Here is a 21047-nt window from a genome sequence, read left to right on the forward strand (position 1 = left end):
CCTGTTTTTGCTTTGTTTTATTAACGACTTGGAGGAACAGAACACAAACTACCAATTACAACCACAAGCCTTATCGACATCAACAGAACTGTAAATGACACCACCACAATTCTCTGCACTTTCTCTATGTCTAGGAGCTAATTCCACTTTACATATATTATCTTATTATTTCACGCACCAACCCTGGAGGCATCTTTGGAGTTGCCTAATTTTTATGTACACTTTTTGATAAGGAATTAAGAAAAATAACTTGGTAGAGGAAGACAAGGGAAACTGAGTCCAGAACTGAATAAGCAGCACATGGTTTCTTCATCGTCTATCATCATCAGGCTGTCTAACGAGGCTGAAGAAGTACCATCCATGGGGAGCGTCAAAGGCAAACATCATCGCATATGGGCAGTGGTGTGAAAATCGAGCAATCCGAGCCGAGTTAACAACAACAAAAAGCGGACCACCACGCCGATCTTCCTGGGGTAGCAGGCTGGCAACTCAGCGCCCGGGAGGAATCCCCCCGGGAGGCGCCCCGGTCCTACTGACCTCACTCCCTACCTCCAGGAAGTTCGGAGTCCCGCTCCTTTCTCTCAGCGGTACAACCCCGCGTCGGTCCATTCCCTCACCGTGAGTCGAAGACTAGTTCTTCTCACAAGGCGACCGGCACACGCCGCCCGAGGACGGCTCCGAGGAGCCAGTCCTGCGACTGCGAAGAAGGCTCGAGTCGTCCGGCAGGAAACGACTTAACGCGCAGCCGCCGCGGCCTCCAACCGCCGCCCGGCAGAGGGGCGCTAGGCAGCCCTTGACCGGCTAGCCGCGGTCCCGAGAGGAGGAGCGGGAGGCGACCCGTACGCCGCGGCGACGAGTCAAGGGAGGTAGGTTGTCTTGGGGCTCGGCCCGCCACCCTGGTAATTCCAGTCAAACGTCAAGCCCGAGCTGCTTTTCCTGTCCCTCCCTCTCCTGCCCCTGCAGCTGACAGGAATGGAACAGTCTCGCAGGGGGGATTGTGGGAGGCGCACGCGCGAGGGGCGGACGGTGGGGGGGGCCTGGCGGCGGCGGCGGCGGCGGCGGCAGCAGTGGCGGCGGTTGGTGGCCGTGGGGGCGGGGAAGGGGGGGAGGAGAGAAGAGGAGGTGGAGGAGGAGGAGGAGGAGGCTTGGGCTCGCGCCGCTGAAGGTACGCGTGAGGGCCTGCGCCGGAGCCGGCTTGACAGGGCCTGAGAGGGAGTGGGGGGCCGCGCAAGGAGGTGTCCCTGGGTGGGCGCGTACGGGCTGGCTGGCGCGCGGGGCGGCCGAAGGTGGTGGTTGGTGGGAGCAGCCAGCGACGAGCCGGGAGACACCCGTACGCGTGCGGGCAGGCGTGCGCGCTACGCGGCCAGAGTCGGGCGGAGTGGGGGACGGTGGGGAAGAACGCGAGGAGGGAGGAGTGGGAGGTGGGGGGGCGCGAGGCGCCCTTCGCTCCCTCCCTCCGGAGGAGCTGCCGCCGCCGCTGCCGCCGCTCTGCTGCCGCCGCCGCCGCCGCTCCCGCCGCCATTTTGGGTTCGCTTTGCGGAGGGGGAGACGATCCCAGTCTCGGTTGCGGGACCCGCCTCCCCTCAGTTTGCCCCCTTTAGCCCTCCACCTTTCCCTTCTCCTCTCTCGCATTTCCGCCAGTCCGCTCACCCGCCAGCCGCCTCCTGACAAGCGGGAGGAATCCGCCGTGGACCCAGGAGCCTGGCGGCCACCCCCTCTTCCCCACTTCCCTGCACTCTCATCGCTCTCGGCCTGGGCCTCCGACACGGTGAGTAGAACGGTTTGGGCAGGCCTTGGGGCCTAAGCACTCTCTCAGCGATGGAATCCTGGGCTTCCTGGGAGCCACTGTCATCTCCCGGACCTGGACCTCCGCGAGAGCAGTGGTGAAGATGGGGGAAGGGAGAGCAGGGAGGGGGTTCCTGAGCCTACCGGGAAGTCCCTCCAGGCGGGGTGAAGGGGTGTCCCTGACAGACGGACTCCCGGCTCCGGGGAGGGGGCTGGAAAGTAAGCGAGTGGAGGCGGAGTCGCTGTGCCCCTGACGGGTTAGTTTGTGTTTGTAGGCATGATCGGAGCCTCCCGCATAGTCCAGTTTGTGTGTGTTTAAAGGATAAGCGTGTTCGAGGACACGATCTTGAGAGGGGAGTTGACCTGTACGACAAGGTCTGTGGTGTCCCTGCCGCGTTGAACGGTGTGTAGGAACGACGGGATGATCTCAGTGTTGCGAGTTTAATAAATGTCGCTGGTTAGTTTGTACATGGAAAGAGATGTTTTTGATCTAGAGGACAGATGGTCTGTTGGTGTGTAGCGGCTGTGTTTGAGTGTGTGTGCGAGGATGGAAAGTGTTTCCGGAAGAGTTTGCCTTTATTTGTATAAGTGTAATGGCGTTCCCGTATAAGTTAGCTTATTTCTTGAATAAATGTTGGGAGATTCCTTGCAGGTTGATATGTGTGTGTATTTTAGGGATTGGGAGCCCTTAGTTACTTGTTGGGAAAGAGCGGTAATGGCAGTGTTCTATACAGCATGTGTCTGTGGGGTCAGGGAGGGGAGAAACTTGGCATAGCCAGTTGTGGGCTTAAGAATAGTTTGTGTCTTTGGTTAGAGTGAGTCGTGTAAATGTGAAGGCCCAAAATATCTTTAATAGAATAATTGCTACAAAGCTGTAAAGAATCGGTGGCCTTATTTGTTTTCCCGGGTTTGCAGTAATAGTTTACAGTAATAGATTACAAGATAGTAAGAAAGCTCTTTCAGTTACTTTGTGATACTAAATCTCTGTGAAGATGGTAGGATAGATGCTCTCTTCCATTTTACAAAATAGGAAATTTAGGCATTAGGAAAGGACTTCTCCAAGGCCACATGTTAAATTGGTGACAGAGTTGGGACCGTAACTCCTGTATTTTGACTACTACTGCAAATCTGAGTGTTGGAAAGATAGGAACACATATGACTGGTTGGATTGTATTTGGAGGAGACTGATTGTGTCAGATATGGATGTGGAACGTAGACTTCCTTGCCCAGTGTGACCTGTGTGAAATGCGTATCCATGACTCTATCATTTTGTGTTTATGGAGAAAGCAGAGCATTTCTGACACTTGAGCTTGTATGTTTGAGGGAGAGAAAGCTTTCATAGCTTTACTTGTAGGAGAGCAGCTGCATGGGTGCTGAGAGCTTAACTTGAAATCTGTGGGAGGAAGGACCCTTTTTCATTCATTCAACAAATATTTGTTGACTGTTCAATAAATGGTCCATGCCTTGAGGTGAGGATAATCAAGGTGTCTCTGTATGTAGCCTGGGTACAAATATGAGGGGAATTGTTTTGACAGTGGTGAGTATTAAGTTGAGTGAAGCAATGTGGAATTAAAACCAGAAAACTGTTTTGGGGATCTGGGAATTGTTGATATGTGTGCCTGTGGATGTTGAAACTTTTTGGCTGGGCTGAAGGAATTGAAAGACTGTTACATAGTAAGAATCCCATCTATGAATGTGAGGGAAGAATGCATGAACTAAGCCAACCTAACTATATTCTTCTGGAAAATGGAATGTTTCTTGATAGGCTAGATAGATTAGTGGTTCTTAAAGTTTTTTGGGGGGTCACTTATGCTTCTGAGAATCTGACTGATGAAAGACACTGTACTCTTAAGTTAGAAGATGAGCATAAGCACGATCATGTGATTTATGTATATGATTTTAGGGACTTAAACTGTGATGAAATACAGCCAATTTGTATTTAGGTCTCATTTGAAAGCCTTTTGTTTTCATTGTTCGGGGGTGACGATGTTAGTATGAGTTTAAAGTGAAGGAGTCTATGATGATATTTGAACATGTTGACAGGAGAACTTTGGCATTCATATGTTTTCATTCTTTTTATCATCTGCAAACTTGTTTCTGCAGTGTTAGTAAACTGCTCTGAATTTGGTGATAGCGGAATATCCTGTAGCACAAGTATCTATGGCTTTGTTCTTTGTCAGTATCTTTTTGTTCCTAAACTCTGAGAAATGGGTTCATCTTTTTTTCAGTTTTGAACTGGGCCTGAGGTGGTTTGAAGCTTTTGTCTTGGAGTTTAGCTTAGTTATAAGAAACCCTGAGTTAATCCTATGCAGGAGACACAGAAATGAATAATATATGGCCTCCGTGCTTGAAGAGATGCTAATTCAATTGAATCTGTGAATTATGACATGGTGGCGGCTCTCAAAAGGACAAGGAAGAGGGAAACATATTCCTAGAAGTTGAAATTTTGTTACCCAATTGCAAAGAGTTTTTGCCAGTACTTATTCCTTGAGTGAGCATGAAGCGTTTACACTCTATATGCAACTTTGTACTTGAAAAAAATGTGTTTTGTATCATCTGGTGTTTTTGTACAAAGGAACTATTGATTTGAAAAGAAGGCAAAAATCATTTATATTCCTTACCTTGTTTTGGGATATATTTTTACAGTGCATTTGTGAAAAAAGGTTTTAATGTCATCCAGGGGAGGTAGTTCATGCCTGTAATCCCAGCACTTTGGGAGGCAGAGGCAGGCGGATCACCTGAGGTCAGGAGTTTGAGACCAGCCTGGCCAAAATGGTGAAACATGGTCTCTACTAAACATACAAAAATTAGCTGAGCGTGGTGATGGTCACCTGTAATCCCAGCTACTCGGGAGGGTGGGGCAGGAGAATCATTTGAACCTAGGAGGTGGAGGTTGCAGTGAGTCAAGATTGAACGACTGCTGCACTCCAGCCTGGGCGACAGAGTGAGACTCCATTTCCAAAAAAAAAAAAAAAGTTTTGATGTCATTTCTGCGTATACATACACCTAGAAAACCCTTCTGGTATAAAACCCAGTAGGCATTTGACAGACGTCCATTAATTTAGTGTTGGAAATTAAAAATATCTAGTGTACTTTTAAAAGGACAAGAAATTTAAAAAGGTGTTTTAAGAGCATAGATTACAGGATTCAGTGAGATGGTGTAGTGGTCTTAGGAAAAATGGTCTGATGGTCTTTTCTCTCTATTGGCATAGCCCCTGTATAAGAATGTCATGTCAGTTTGTAAAATGTTTAGTATTCTTTTTCAGTTTTTAATGGGTAGTGGATTTATGGTGTTGTCTTTAGTAACATGCATGTGATACTTGTGTATTATGTGTGTATATTTGTGAATGTATATGTATATACTTTATATTTTATTTTAATAGAGGTGGGGTCTTGGTATGTTGACCAGTGTGGTCTCGAATGCCTGGCCTCAAGGCATGCTTTTGTATGGCCTCCAATGCGTTTGGCCTATATATAGTTTCTTGTATTTATCAGATACCTAACAATATTTTTTAAATGCTTGTAATAACCACAAAATATGATTCAGGATCATCATCTTTTTTTTTTTGAGACGGTGTTTTCTCTTTTGCCCAGACTAGGGTGCAGTGGCATGATTTTGGCTCACTGCAACCTTTGTCTCGTGGGTTCAAGCAATTCTCCTACCTCAGCCTACCTATTAGCTGGGATTACAGGTGTCTGCCAACACACCTGGCTATTTTGTTTTTTTGAGATTGAGCCTTGCCCTGTTGCCCAGGCTGGAGTGCAATGGTGCGACCTTGATTAACTGCAACCTCCATCTCCTGGGTTCAAACGATTCTCCTGTCTCAGCCTCCTGAGTAGCTGGGATTACAGGAGCGTGCCACCATGCCTGGCTAATTTTCCATTTTTGGTAGAGACAGGGTTTCTCCATGTTGGTCAGGCTGGTCTCAAACTCCTGACCTCAGGTGATCTATCCACCTTGGCCTCCCAAAGTGCTGGGATTACTGGTGTGAGCCACCGGTTCAGCCGAATCAGGAATTTTTTTATTTTTATTTTTTGTATTTTTAGTAGAGACAGGGTTTCTCTATATTGGTCAGGCTGGTCTAGAACTCCTGACCTCAGGTGATCCGCCTGCCGTGGCCTTCCAGAGTGCTGGGATTACAGGCGTAAGCTACCACACCCAGCCTTTTTTTTTTTTTTTTTTTTTTGAGACAGAGTCACTCAGGCTGGAGTGCAGTGGTGCAGTTTGGCTTACCACAACCTTTGCTTTCCAGGTTCAAGTGATTCTCCTGCCTCAGTCTCCCGAGTAGCTGGGATTATAGGCGCCTACCACCATGCTCTGCTAATTTTTGTATTTTTAGCAGAGATGGGGTTTCACTATGTTGGTCAGGCTAGTCTCAAACTCCTGACCTCAGGTGATTTACCCGCCTCTGCCTCCCAAAGTGCTGGGATTATAGGCGGGAGCCACCACGCCTGGCCCTGAATCAGGATTTTTAAGGATCAAGAATGGAAAAAGAGAGGCTGGACATCGTGGCTTACACCCGTTAATCCCAGTACTTTGGGAGGCCAAAGTGGGTGGATCACCTGAGGTCAGGAGTTTGAGACTAGCCTGGCCAATGTGGCAAAACCCTGTCTCTACTAAAAGCACAAAAATTAGCCAGTTGTGGTGGTGCATGCCTGTAGTCCCAATTACTCAGGGAGGCTGAGGCAGGACAATCGCTTGAACCCAGGAGGCAGAGGTTGCAGTGGGCAGAGATCCACCACTGCAGGCCAGTCTGGGTAACAGAGTGAGACTTTCTTTCTAAATAAATAAATAAATAATAGAAAAAGGGGACTGCCATAGTGGCTCATGCTTATAATCCCAGTGCTTTGGGAGGCTGATCCAGGACTTGTGCCCAGGAGTTTGATACCACCTGGGTAACATAGGAAGACCCCATTTCTACAGAAAGTTAAAAAATTAACATGCATGCCTGCAGTCCTGGCTTCTCAAGAGGCTGAGACAGGGGAATTCTGTGACCCAGGAGTTTGAGGCTGCTGTGAGATATGTTGGCACTACTGCACTGCAGCCTGGGCAATAGTGTGAAACAGTGTTTCTTTAAGAAAAGGAAAATGAGGCCGGGCGCGGTGGCTCAAGCCTGTAATCCCAGCACTTTGGGAGGCCGAGGCGGGTGGATCACGAGGTCAAGAGATCAAGACCATCCTGGTCAACATGGTGAAACCCCGTCTCTACTAAAAATACTAAACATTAGCTGGGCATGGTGGCGCGTGCCTGTAATCCCAGCTACTCAGGAGGCTGAGGCAGGAGAATTGCCTGAACCCAGGAGGCGGAGGTTGCGGTGAGCCAAGATCGCGCCATTGCACTCCAGCCTGGGTAACAAGAGTGAAACTCCGTCTCAAAAAAAAAAAAAAAAAAAGGAAAATGATTTTCATGTTCTACTCTTGAATTGTATTGTGAAATAGAATACAGCAAATCGCTTTTTCTTTTAATTTGAGATGGAGTTTCACTCTTTTCATCCAGGCTTTAGTGCAGTGGCGTCATATCAGCTTGCTACAACCTCCGTCTCCCAGGTTCAAGTGATCTCATGCCTCAGCTTCCCCAGTAGCTGGGATTACAGGTGTGTGCCACCATGCCTGGCTAATTTTTTTGTATTTTTAGTAGTGATGGGATTTCATCATATTGGTCAGGCAGGTCTCAAACTCCCTGAGCTCAGGTGATCTGCCCACCTTGGCCTCCCAAAGTGCTGGGATTACAGGTGGGAGCCACTGCGCCTGGCACGTCACTTGTTAATAACTTGCTAGGTACTGTGTCTTTACAGTATTAGCAGTTCCACTTGAGTCTTTATTCTGAGTCTTCCTCCATGCCTTATTAATAGAGAATTGGTCACCTTCATTTCTGCCCAAGATGATGTGGAAGCACACAGTGAAGTCTTAACCATGTGTGTAAAACTGGTGGTGGTCTCCATTTAAATTAATTTTTGTACCCAAGCTCTATGTGAAGCTACATTAGTGTGTGAGTTGTGCAATTCACAGCAAAGTAGTCAGGAATCGATCTCGTGAAGCCTGCAAGGACCGAACACCCCCACCCGAATTTAGACCTGTGGGTGCTGCCCCATGACCGCCACCAAAACCCATGTAAGGAGCTGAGTAAAAGATTGAAAACAACTATTCTCTGGAGAAAAATAAAATGGAAATTGTACTTGAAAAAAAATTTTTTTGTGTTGCTATTTTAGTTATGTGTATTGTTCTGAGTTTTTGTTTTTTTTTTTTTTTGAGACAGAGTTTTGAGCTTGTTGCCCAGGCTGGAGTGTAGTGGCACCATCTTGGCTCACTGCAATCTCCGCCTTCTGGTTTCAAGCTATTCTCCTGCCTCAGCCTCCCGAGTAGCTGGGATTACAGGTGCACACCACCATGCCTGGCTAATTTTTGTATTTTTGGTAGAGATGGGTTTCACCATGTTGGCCAGGCTGGTCTTGAATTCCTGACCTCGTGATCCACCTGCCTCTGCCTCCAAAGTGCTGGGATTACAGGCGTGAGCCACTGTGCCCAGCCTGCTCTGAGTCTTTTAAAGCTACTATACAGCCTCACTATAAACTGCTGTGAGATCTGCTTAGGCCAGCCTTTTCAGCAGCATGTAATATTTTAAACCTGGGTGCCACAAGAGATGGGAATGCAATTAGTTCATTTTTGTTTTGTTTTGAGGTTTGCTGCTAGTTTCTGTTACCGTTTTGCTTAAAATTAGTTGTTTTTTCATTTATATTTTATTTTATATGAAGAGGCTAGATTTTCTTCCTTATTATCAGTTGATAACTCAATCTTATATTTCATATTTTAGAAATTGCTTTTTTAGTGATTGCCTCATCAGGGCTGTAATTGGCAGAATGTGATATTTATCAAAATTAATTTAAAAATAATGGCTTCTAGTGATGGCAGAAATTTAACCAATAATCTTATTGCTATTTCAGAGTTGTATTTCCTTCATTGAACCTCTTAAGTTTGAAAACTTAGATGTTTGGAAATCTGTGAAATTTTTATTGTAGTATATTTACTTTTCATAGTCTTCAATCATTTGCCCTCAGACATACGCAAGTTGATGACAAGGTTATATACTTTTTTTCCATTTAATTAAAAAAATTTTTTTTGAGACAGGGTCTTACTGTGTTACCCAGGCTAGAGTGCCATTGTATGAGCATAATCTACTGCATGCTCAACCTCTTGGGCTCAAGCAATCCTTCCATTGTCCCAAGTAATTAGGATTACAGGCACATGCCATCATGCCCGCCTGATTTTTAATTTTTTTGTAGAGATGGAGTGGAATCTCACTGTGTTGCCCACACTGGTTAGAAACTTCAGGGCTCAAGCAGACCTCCCTCTTCAGACTCCCAAATTGTTGGAATTATAGGCATGAGCCACCACACCTGGGCAATTTTGTTCATTTAAAAATATTTTTATTTCTAATTTTTTAGAGATGAGATTTGACTATGTTTTCCAGACTGTACTTGAATTCCCAGGCTCAGATGATCCTCCTGCTTTAGCCACTCAGTGTTTGGGACCACACGTGTGCACCACCACATCTGGTTAATTTTTAAATTTTATGTACAGGTGGGGTCTTAACTATGTTGCCCAGGATGGTCTTGAACTCTTGGGCTCAAGCGGTCCTCCCGCCTTGGCCTTCCGGAGTGCTGAGAAATGTGAGCCACAGTGCTCAGTGAGCTTCTTATTTTTTTAAGTGTGGCAAATTGCAAACATTTGTAAAAATAAAGAGAATAGCATAATGAGCCCTCATGTATTCAACATCTAGCTTCAACAGGTATCAGCAGTTACCACACCGTTTCCATATCTGCTAGCCTCTGTCCCTCCTTCCCTTCTTGCTTATTTTAAGCAAACCTTTCAGATATTATGTAATTTCGTCCATAAATACTTACTTACATTGTTTTTACTGTTAAATGAGGAATTATTTCTTCATAGTTAGGTTTATATAACTTTTAAAGTACCTGATCATAGCTGGAACTAAACTGCTTATACCATCTACTTCTAATCCATATTACTTGCCAGTAGGGAATTCCTTTTGCAAGCTAAGAAGAAATGAGGTAGATAGTTCACATCATTGCTTTTTGATGTTTGTATTGAACATTTAGAACAGCTCCTATGTTATTTGGAATAGCTTATCAGCATTTTTCAAATGTACAAGAGAGAAAGGGTTTCTTACAGTTTTATAGTCATAGCGACGAGATGCTAAAAAAAGTTTTCTAGTTTTTAGTTCCTAGATTTTCTAGTGGGATCCAGTCATCACAAAGAAATCAAATGGCCCTGGTGATATTTAACAGGAGCTGAAATTGGTATAAGATCAACATGCTGTTGAAGAGAATGAAATGCACATTGTTTTAAACTTTGAAATTCTAGTTGTAGGCATTCTCTGTAGACTTGAAAGTTCATACCATTGCATATGTTGCATACCGAAATGTGAACCACGTCACAGAGTGTGGTTATCATGGTAAGTACAAACATTGTAGAAAAGGAAGTATAACTCTAGATGAATTAAAGATAAAAAAAAAAAAAGTAAAAGGAAGTAAATTTACAATTAAGTTATGAAGCTGAGTTAGGCTATAGAGATTTAAAGTGATTGCTAATAAAGTAGAATTTAGAAACATCCTTTCCTGCTACAAAAGACTGATAGTTATAACTCAGATGAATGTGAGTTTCATCAATAGTGAAAGTTTTGTCACTTATCTTTTGTTATACCTTATGTAATAGTCCCACGATAAATAAATCATGAATCTTTGACTTAATTTTCTGGTTATACGTTTTGTTCAATCTGTTTTCCCTACTTGATAACATAACTGGCTCTTCTCATTCAAACAGTTTTATTTGCCCTAAGACTGTAGGAAGACAGTGTATTGGATGATAAAGTAGTTATATCATGGTTTCTTGGTATAAATGGCATTTTTTTAAATGTGGAGGACACATTCCTTAAGGTTTCTTAAATTCAGCACTGCTGAAAGTGAAAGCTCCAGAGTTTAAGTATTTGCTGATACAAGCTTAAGAGAGTTGAATGGAGAGAATTTAAAAGATTGTCTTTGAAAGAAGAAACTGATGAGCCGGGCCAGGTGGCTTACGCCTGTAATCCTAGCACTTTGGGAGGCTGAGGTGGGTGGATCACCTGATCCAGGAGTTCAAGACCAGCCTGGCCATCATGGTGAAACCCCATCTTTAAAAAAAAAAAGAAAGAAGAAACTGATAACTCTTGATACTTGAGAAAATGGTGTGGGGCGGGGGTCATTAATCAATCATGCGAAGTGATTACTAGGTAAACATTATTATACGTCTTTGAAGACCTTTTACAGGTCTTCAAAGACGCTGGAGGATACATATGTCACGTAAGTAGGGAGTTCACCTAACTAAATGATAGCACAGGTTCGGAAGTTAAAGTTTAGGTGAGAAGTCATTTTTTAAACCACAGTGAGTTAGAGATTTAAGTTAATTTTATTTGTGTGTATGTTTTGTGTGTTTAATTTTTTTTTTTTTTTTTTTTTTTTTTGGTGGGGTGTTTGCTTTTTTTTTCAGGCTGGAGTGCAGTGCCTCTGTCTTGACACATTGTAATCTCTGCCTGCTGGATTCAAGTGATTCTCTTGCCTCAGCCTCCTGAGTAGCTGGGACTGCAGGTGCATGCCACCATGCCCAGCCAATTTTTGTATTTTTAGTAGAGACCAGGTTTCACTATATTGACCAGGCTAATCCCGAACTCCTGACCTCAAGTGATCCGCCTACGTCAGTCTCCCAAAATGCTGGTGTTAACAGGCGTGAGCCACTGCACCTGGTGTGTTTAATTTTAACGGGAAGAAAGTGAATTAACTGTAGGTCAGAGTTTAATTTTTTTTATTTTTGAGACGGAGTCTCTGTCCCCAAAGCTGGAGTGCAGTGGCATGATTTCGGCTTACTGCAACTCTTCCTTCTGGGTTCAAGTGATTTTCTTGTTTCAGCTTCCTGAGTAGCTGGAACTACCGGTGCATGTCACCATGCCCAGCTAATTGTTATATTTTTACATAACTAGAGATGGGGTAGAGATGGGATTTCACCATGTTGGCCAGGCTGGTCTCAAACTCCTGAGCTTCAGGTGATCCGCCTGCCTTGGCCTCCCAAAGTGCTGGGATTACAGATGTGAGCCACCACACCTGGCTGAGTTTAATTCACTTTAACAAGCCATTCATTTATTTGTTTTGTATTCATTCATTCCTCATTCCACTGACTAACTTTCTTCCAGTGCTTCCACCATACCCATTTCTGTGCTTAGGTGTAGGGAAAAGACATACGGTATTTTTTTTTTTTTTTAGAAGTTTTTGAGTTAGCTGGGTGCAGTGGCTCACACCTATAATCCTAGTTCTGTTGGTGGGGGGGGGGCAAGACAGAAGGATTGTTTGAACACAGCAGTTCAAGACCAGCCAGGGCAACGTAGGGATACCTAGTTTCTAAAAGAATAAAAAATTCAGGCTGGGCGTGGTGGCTTGCGCCTGTAATACCAGCACTTTGGGAGGCTGAGGCAGGTGGATCACCTGAGGTTGGGAGTCGAGACCAGCCTGACCAACATGGAGAAGCCCTGTCTCTGCCAAAAATACAGAATTATCTGGGCATGGTGGCACACGCCTATAATCCCAGCTACTCGGGAGGCTAAGTCAGGAGAATTGCTTGAACCTGGGAGGCGGAGGTTGCGGTGAGTCAAGATCAGGCCATTGCACTCCAGCCCGGGCAGCAAGAGTGAAACTCTGTCTCATAAATAAATAAGTAAATAAATATTAAAAAACCTGGGCAGCAAGAGTGAAACTCTGTCTCAAAAATAAATTAAAAAAAATTTAAAAAAATAAAAAATTCACCAAGTATTTTGTCATGCGCCTGTGGTCCCTGCTGCTTGGGTGGCTGAAGTGAGAGGATCACTTGAGCCTGGGAAATCAAGGCTGCAGTAAGCTGTAATTGCACTGCTGTACTCCAGCCTGTATGACAGAGCGAGATTCTGTCTCTAAAGAAAAAAGAAATTCAGGTGGGGTACAGTGGTTCATGCCTGTAATACCAGCACTTTGGGAGGCTAAGGCAGGTGGATCACGAGATCAGGAGTTTGAGACCAGCCTGGCCAACATGGTGAAACCCCATCTCTACTAAAAATATAAAAATTAGCTGGGTATGGTGGTGCATGCCTGTATTCCCAGCTGCCCAGGAGGCTGAGCCAGGAGAATCCCTTGAACCTGGGAGTTGGAGATTGCAGTGAGCCAAGATCTTGCCATTGCACTCCAACCTAGGTGACAGAGTGAGACTTTGTCTAAAAAAAAAAAAAAAAATTCGAATAGGAGCATGTTAACAAACATATTACAGTAATATTATGTAATACATTTTTCCATGTTAACAAACATGCTACAATACCTACTGTGTAATATTTTTGCCCAGGGTGGAGAAATTACCAAATCTGTGGTGAGAAAGGAAAGGTTAAGGCAGTTTCCTACAAATGGGAAGAGCCAGCCAGGCTTTAAAGGATAAGTGTGAGATATTCACATGTAAAGAGGGCATTCGATGTAGAGGGAGATCATCTGCAGGCATATGAAAATACAAACATATTTTCATACAATGAAAATATGACACAGCAGCATGAATGCAGCGTAATTTGGATCAGTTAATTTTCAACCCATTCTCTTATGATTTCCTGTGTCTTCAGTGCTATATAAGGTTGTCCTTTGTAATTAGAGATCTAGCAAATGAAGATGGAAAAAACGTTCAACATACTTTTCTTAGACAAAAAGGTATATTGTTAAAGGTAATTTCTAGTGAAGATTAACGTCAAGAAAATATTTGGTTATATTTTAGTTACTCAGAAAATTTTTACTAGAATGTAACCCACTCAGCATTCTAGTTAATCAGGCGTTGATTATAATAAGTATCTAGCTAGATCTAAAAATGTATAATTAGTTGCCTTAATAATGAATGAATCTCTCAGCCTCTACATTGGTATATTTCCCTCAATTTGTTGAAAATCCCAAATAGTGATTAAGATCATGGACTCTGAAATCAGATTGATTAGGCCCAGATCCCAGTTTTGCCAACTTACTGACTGTAATCTTGAGCAAAATACTTAAGGTCTTTGGTTTCCTTGACTGTACAATATGATGATATAGTAATGATAATATTTGTAGCATAGAGTTGAAGGATTCTGTCAGATAATATTTGTAACGTGCTTAGCATAATGTGTGCCATGCAACAAGAAAATAATGCATATTTGTTATTTTAGTTATTTCTTCATTTCCAAAAAAGAATCTGTATAGCAAAGCAAATTACCTCCCCTATATGTATTTCCTATAGAAGGTAAGAATATGTAAAATACACTTTTGAAGTGTGTATCAGCAATGTCCTTATTTGTATACATATTTTTTTTATACTCAATTTTTAGCATACTATTTATCTTATTTTTCTCAGATGTGAATTCCAGTTTTGTATTTTCCCACTTCATTTCAGCCTAGGCTTTTGTGTTTGGTTTTATTTTTTGAGTCAGGGTCTCGCTCTGTTACCCAGGCTGAAGTGCAGTGGCGTGATCTTGGCTCACTGCAACCTCCACTTCTTGGATTCAAGTGATCTTCCTACCTTAGCCTCCCAAGTAATTGGGACTACAGGCATGCACTACTATGCCCAACGAATTTTTGTAGGTTTGTTTTTTTGTTTTGGCTTTTGTTTTTCGGTATTTGTGACAGTCTTACTCTGTTGCCCAGGATGGAGTGCAGTGGTGTGATCTCGGCTCACTGTAGCCTCCGCCTCCCAGATTCTGGTAATTCTCCTGCCTCAGCCTCCCAAAGTGCTGGGATTACAGGCGTGGGCCACCTACCCAACCCAGATTTTTGTAGTTTTTGTAGAGGCAGGGTGTTTGGCTTTTTAAAAACTTTTTTCTTTCTTTAATTTTTTTTTTTTTTTAAATGAATAGAGACATGTTCTCACTATGTTCCCCAGGTTGGTCTCAGACTCCTGGGCTCAAGCAGTCCTCTCCTCTTGGCCTCCCAGAGTGCTGAGATTACAGGCATGAGCCACTGAGCCAGGCTTTTTTTTTTTTTAAACCTTTTTAGCAAATCAAGGATTTGTCTCTAAAATGAGCAGTAATAGCACTTCTTACAGTGTGAATTTTGTTTTGATGGAGAACCTTAAGTCTTATAACTAAATTGGGGTAGTTATGACAATTTTCTTTTTAAAGCTGATCAGTATTTCCCTTGTTTTTTAGAAGTCCAGTGCATTTTTCTAAAGCAGAACACATCCTTTTCATTAAACCACCTCATTTGGTTCAGAAACAAGACCGCCGTATATTTATTTAGTGCTTATTACGTGCCAGGCACTATTCTAGGTACTGGGATACAGTGATGGACAAAATAAGATCCCTGTTCTGCTATCTTAGGACTTAATAATTTGGGCATTTTCATTTTTCAATATAGGATCTTTCAGAACTGATATAACATTCTGTTAACCAGTATATTACATGTTGTTCAAGCAAGAGTCTTAAGATAGATTAAAGATTCCTGAAGAAATTGCTGGAATATGATTGTTTTTCTGCTAAAGCAAATCAATTCTGTGACAAAAATTTCTTTCCCCTGAGGAAAAGACACTGTGTGCCTATGTTTTACCAGGCATTCCATTGAATAGTTAGTCCTTTGAGATATCAGTAGATTAAATTCTCTGTTGAGAATAAAATAAAATACTGCAGAAAAAAATGTAAAACAAAAAAAGAGTCAAATAAAGGCTGGTCATGATGGCTGTCACCTGTAATCCCAGCACTTTGGGAGGCCGAGGTAGGGGGATTGCTTGAGCCCAGGAGTTCTAGACCGCCTTGGCAACATAGTGAGACCTTGTCTCTACAAAAAAAAAAAAAATTAAAAAATTAGCCAGGCATTGTGGTATATACCTGTAGTCCTGGATAATTGGGAGGCAGAGGCAGGAGGATTGCTTGAGCCCAGGAGGTCAAGGCCACAGAGAACCAAGATTGCACCACTGCACTCTAGCCTGGGCAACAAGACAAGATTCTATCTGGTCTTGTACTGTGTCGAGTACTGTATTAAGCCCAAAGTCTATAACAGTGAATAAAACAGATGAAACTTGTTGCTTTCATAGTACTTCCTTTTGAGTGAGATAGACAGTATTAAATAAATGGGAAATATGTCATAGCATTTTGATGACAGATGTGGTAAAGGAAACATAAACAAGGTAAGAGATGTTGGGTAGTTAGGGAAGTCCTCTGGGGCACTAACATTTGAGGAGATACTTGAATGATATGAAGGACCTCATGTAATTATCTGGGCATGAGCATAAGCCCTGAGACAGGAGTACCCTTTGGTGTGTTCAAGGGATAGAAAAGGCCAAAACAGTAAATAAATGGGGGAGTAATGCTAGGAGATAAATAGAAGAGGTAGCCAGGGACCAGATAACATAGGGACCTAAAGACTTGATAGGTATCTAGTTTTTTATTTTAAGTTCGATGGAAGCAGGGAAATGACTTGATCTAATAATATCTACACTTTGAAAGACAAATGAATCAACCAGGTTGACCAGTTAAGAGGCTGTCGTGATAGTTGAGGCAAGAGCTGATTGTGGGGTTGAACCTAGAGTGTACTGGTAGATGGATTTGGGATATATTTTGAAGGTTGTGGTGATAGTAACTTGCTGATGGTTTGGATCAGAGTAAAAGAGGAGTCCTGGATGACTTCAGTGATGGCCTGAGCAGTTGGATGCTTTTTTCTTTGATGAGAAACACTGTGGGAGAAGCAAATTGTAGGCAGTACAGAAATTAGGAATTTGGTTTGGATATACAGTTGTCCCTTGGTATCTGTGAGAAATTTGTTCCCCCTGAGGATACCAAAATCTGTGGATGCTCCAGTTCCTTATAAAAAATGGTATACTACGTGGATATAACCTATGTGTATCCTCTTGTATACTTAATTTTTTTCTTCTTTTTTTTTTTTTGAGAAGGAGTCTTGTTCTGTCACCCAGACTGGAATGCAAAGGCACAATCTCTGCTCACTGCAACCTCTACTTCTGGGTTCAAGCAATTCTTGTGCTTCAACCTTCCAGGTAATGGATTACAGGCGTGTGTCACCACGCCTGGCTAATTTTTGCATTTTTAGTAGAGATGGGGTTTCACTATATTACCCAGGCTGGTCTTAAACTCCTGACCTCAGGTAATTCACCCGTCTTGGACTCCCAAAGTGCTGGTATTACAGGCATGAGCCACTGCATCCGGCCAAAAAAAAATTATTTTTTTGAGACAGGGTCTTGCTTTGTCATCCAGGCTAGAGTGCAGTGGCATGATCATAGCCCACTGCAACCTCAAACTCCTGAGGTAAAGCTATTTTCCCACCTCAGCTTCCTGCGTAGATGGGATTGCAGGCTCATGACACCATACTCAGGTAATTTTTTTTTTTTTTGGTCTTTGTAGAGATAGAGTCATGCTTTATTGCCCAGGCTCGTCTCAACCTCGTTTGTATACTTTAAACCATCTCTGGATTAATTATAATATCTAATACAATGTAAATGCTGTATAAATATAATGTATTGCTTGGAGATTAATGATATAAAAAAGTATATATGTTCAGTACAGACACAATTATTTTTTTCTCCCACCCCTGCCCCTGGAATATTTTTGACCCGTGGTTGGCTGAATCCTCAGATGCGAAACCCATGGATACAAAGGAGTGACTGTACAGACTTTGAGATTTCTACTAAGTTTTTAAAGTTGAAATATTGAATAGGAAGTTGGGTGTACAAGTCTTGAGGTCAGGGCAAATAATAAACTTAGGAGCTGAGCAGTGTAGTGATGCTATTTAGAGCCAAAGAACTTGATGAAATTACCTAGAGAGTGAGTATAGATAGAGAAAAGATGAAATTCTTAGACTGAATTGTTGGATTTTTTTTTTTTTTTTTTTGAGACGGAATTTCACTCATGTTACCCAGGCTGGAGTGCAATGGCACGATCTCAGCTCACCGCAACCTCCGCCTCCTGGGTTCAGGCAATTCTCCTGCCTCAGCCTCCTGAGTAGCTGGGATTGCAGGCACGCACCACCATGCCCAGCTAATTTTTTGTATTTTTGGTAGAGACAGGGTTTCACCATGTTGACCAGGATGGTCTCAATCTCTTGACCTCGTGATCCACCCGCCTCGGCCTCCCAAAGTGCTGGGATTACAGGCTTGAGCCACTGCGCCCGGCCTGAATTGTTGGATATTTTTGATGCTGGGAGAAATTTATCTAGAATGCCAGGACTAAAAGAGAATCTTTTGATAATTTTAGGACTAATACCTTCCTGGCTAAGAAACTCTTAACAGGTACGCTAACTAGTCGAGATGTAGAGACAAATGTAAAATGGTTGGTGAATGAATGTCTATTTTTATCTCTCTCTCTCTCTCTCCCGTTTTTTTTTGGTACAGAGTCTGGCTCTGTCGCCTAGGCTGAAGTGCAACAGTGCAATCTTGGCTCACTGCAACCTCTGCCTTCCGGGTTCAAGCTGTTCTCCTGCCTCAGCCTCCTGAGTAGCTGGGATTATAGGCGTGCACCACCATGCCTGGCTAATTTTTGTGTTTTTAGTAGAGATGGGATTTCACCATGTTGGCCAAGCTGATCTTGAACTCCTGGCCTCAAGTGATCCGCCTGCCTTGGCCTCACAAAGTGCTGGGATTACAGGTGTGATCCACCATGCTGGGCAATTTTTTAATCTCCTAAACAGCTTTGTGTGTCAGAGATCAGAACACTTAAGTTTACATGATCTCAAGAACCAGAGTGCCAGACAGGTAGAATGGTGGTTACTTTCCTGGATAGTTATTGTAGAGGAATACATAAGGTGTAAAAACAAATGAATAAAAGTTTAAAAAAGAATGAGATATCCAAATATGTGAAGCTCTTTACCCATTAACTTGATAACCATTTCTTCTTTGAAAATTTACAGAACAAGAGTGAGAACTCACAACAAAGGTCTCTCAGGGGGAAAAAAAAAAGAAAGATCAGGTTGCCTCCTAATTTCTTATTTAGTCTATCATTGGGCATTGTCAAACCATATTTCGAGAATCTGGTTTTCATCTGGAGACTTAATGAGTCAACACCTGTAATATCCAGAATACATGTCTAAGATCTTGCTGGATGCACTGGCTCATGCCTATAATCCTAGCACTTTGGTAGGCTCAGGCGGGAGGACCGTTTGAGCACAGGAGCTTGAGACTAGCCTGGGCAACATAGCAAGACCCTGTCACTTAAAAAAAAAAAAAAAAAAATCATACTTTTAAGGCCAGGTGCAGTGGCTCATGCCAGCACTTTGGGAGGTTGAAGTGGGCGGATCGCTTGATCCCAGTAGTTTGAGACCAACTTTGGCAACATAGTGAAACCTTGTCTCTACAAAAAAACCCAGAAATTAGCTGGGTGGTGGCAGCACATGCCTATAGTCCCTGCTACTCATCAATAGCAGTGACTACAGGCATGTGTTAAGGCTGCAGTAAGCCATGATGGTGCCACTACACTCCAGCCTGGGTGAGAGTGGGACCCTGACTAAAAAAAAAAAAATCTACTTATAGGCTGGGCCTAGTGGCTCATACCTGTAATCCAAGCACTTTGGAGGCCAAGGCGGGTGGATCACCTGAGGTCGGGAGTTCAAGACCAGCCTGACCAACATGGTGAAACCCCATCTTTAAAAAAAAAAAAAATCTGCTTATAAATATTAGGGGCTTACTATAGCTTCAGTTGACTTACTGCATATTTCAGGACATTTTCTTGGCCTGGAAAGGGGAGCTTTTTTAATGTCAATTTTAAAAATTATTTTCAAAGAAGCAGAGGATCTGTTTTAAATATATTTGAGGTTTCAGAAGTCAAAAGGAATAAAAATCACAATAAAGGCAGTCACAGTGTATAGGTTTTTATTGATGATTAAATTTTTTTCGGAGATGCTCTTAGCTTATGCATGAAACAGATAACTTTCTTGTTTAAGTATACAACCTCACATGTGCCAATCCACTTCTATTAGGAAAATATAGGGACCATCTGTTGAATTGGCACTATGCCTAAAAGGCTACCAGTTTTGAACCCTATAAGCCCAGGAAGGAAGTTAATTCTAGAACATTGAGGGGAAACATTTCTAGTAACAATATATTCCACAGTGTTTATCTGACCTCTTGTTGCTGGTTTTATTTTTATTTTTATTTTTTTTAAAGACGGGATTTCACCATATTGGTCAGGCTGGTCTCGAACTCCTGACCTCAGGTGATCTGCCTACCTCAGCCTCCCAAAGTGCTGGGATTACAGGCGTGAGCCACCGTGCCTGGCTTCTTGTTGCTGTTTTGTAAAAATCAACAGATAATTACAGTCCATATCATTTATGATTTCTTTTTCTCAAGTCATAGTCAGAACCATCAGTTGTGTACATTACAGAGCCATTTCTCTTCCAGGTAAGTAAAAGAGAAATCTTTGCACCCTTTCCCAGCCTTAAGTAATTTCTGAATAGTTTATAGGTAGTCTTTTTATTTTTGAGACAGAGTCTTGCTCTGCCGCCCAGGCTGGAGTGGAGTGGCACAGTCTTGGCTCACTGCAACCTCCACCTCCCAGGTTCAAGCAATTCTCCTGCCTTAGCCTCCTGAGTAGCTGGGATTACAGGTCCCACGACGCCCAGCTAATTTTTGTATTTTTAGTAGAGACGGGGTTTCACCACGTTGGCCAGGCTGGTCTCAAACTCCTGACCTCAGGTGAGCCACCTGCCTCACCTCTCAAAGTTCTGGGATTACAGGTGTGAGTCACTGCACCTGGCCCATTTTTATATTTTTAATGGAGATGGGGTTTTTCACCATGTTGGCCAGGCTGGTCTTGAACTCCTGACATCAGGTGATTCACCCATCTCAACCTCCCAACGTGCTGGGGTTACAGGTGTGAGCCTGGCCCATAATGCAGTAATTTCTGAAGGATGATCAGTTAATAAGCAACATGGCAATTCTATCCCTCATATAGTGGCAAGTATTTGTAATTCAGGGTATAAGAACAGTATTAGCTGGGTGCAGTGGCTCACGCCTGTATTCTTTTTTTTTTTTCTTTTTCTCTTTTAAGTCCTTTTATTGTTCTTATAAACTAGCATAAGATATAAACCTAAGTAGTACACATGAGTTTTATAATTTACGCATCTCTGGCAGATAGCTAAGCATAGTACATCAGGGCATAACACAGTGTGAGGGAAATAAAGTATACAATGACATCTTCTATTCTGGACCTAATAATTCAACAGAGAAAGAACTACTTGTGGTCATTGTGGTTA

General features: G+C 42.9%; 1 protein-coding gene and 1 pseudogene across 4 annotated transcripts in view; one reads left to right on the top strand and one right to left on the bottom strand.

Annotated features, from left to right (window-relative positions):
* On the bottom strand, positions 1–1632 carry LOC116541086 (annotated as a pseudogene). Its single transcript, XR_004264711.1, has one exon. The product of XR_004264711.1 is annotated as a formin-like protein 14 (transcript).
* Positions 1062–21047, top strand: part of ASH1L (ASH1 like histone lysine methyltransferase) — a 245358-nt gene continuing 225372 nt past the window's right edge. For 2 of the 3 annotated variants that reach the window (XM_032264961.1, XM_032264963.1), the window contains exons 1-2: positions 1062–1165; positions 1642–1768. The gene's annotated coding sequence lies outside the window, so the exon portion shown is untranslated. The remainder of the gene's footprint in view (positions 1166–1641; positions 1769–21047) is intronic. The other variant, XM_032264962.1, reaches the window with a different exon arrangement.

Source organism: Sapajus apella, unplaced genomic scaffold, assembly GCF_009761245.1.
Source record: "Sapajus apella isolate SASKATOON/1434 unplaced genomic scaffold, GSC_monkey_1.0 scaffold148, whole genome shotgun sequence".
NCBI classification, from domain to species: domain Eukaryota; kingdom Metazoa; phylum Chordata; class Mammalia; order Primates; family Cebidae; genus Sapajus; species Sapajus apella.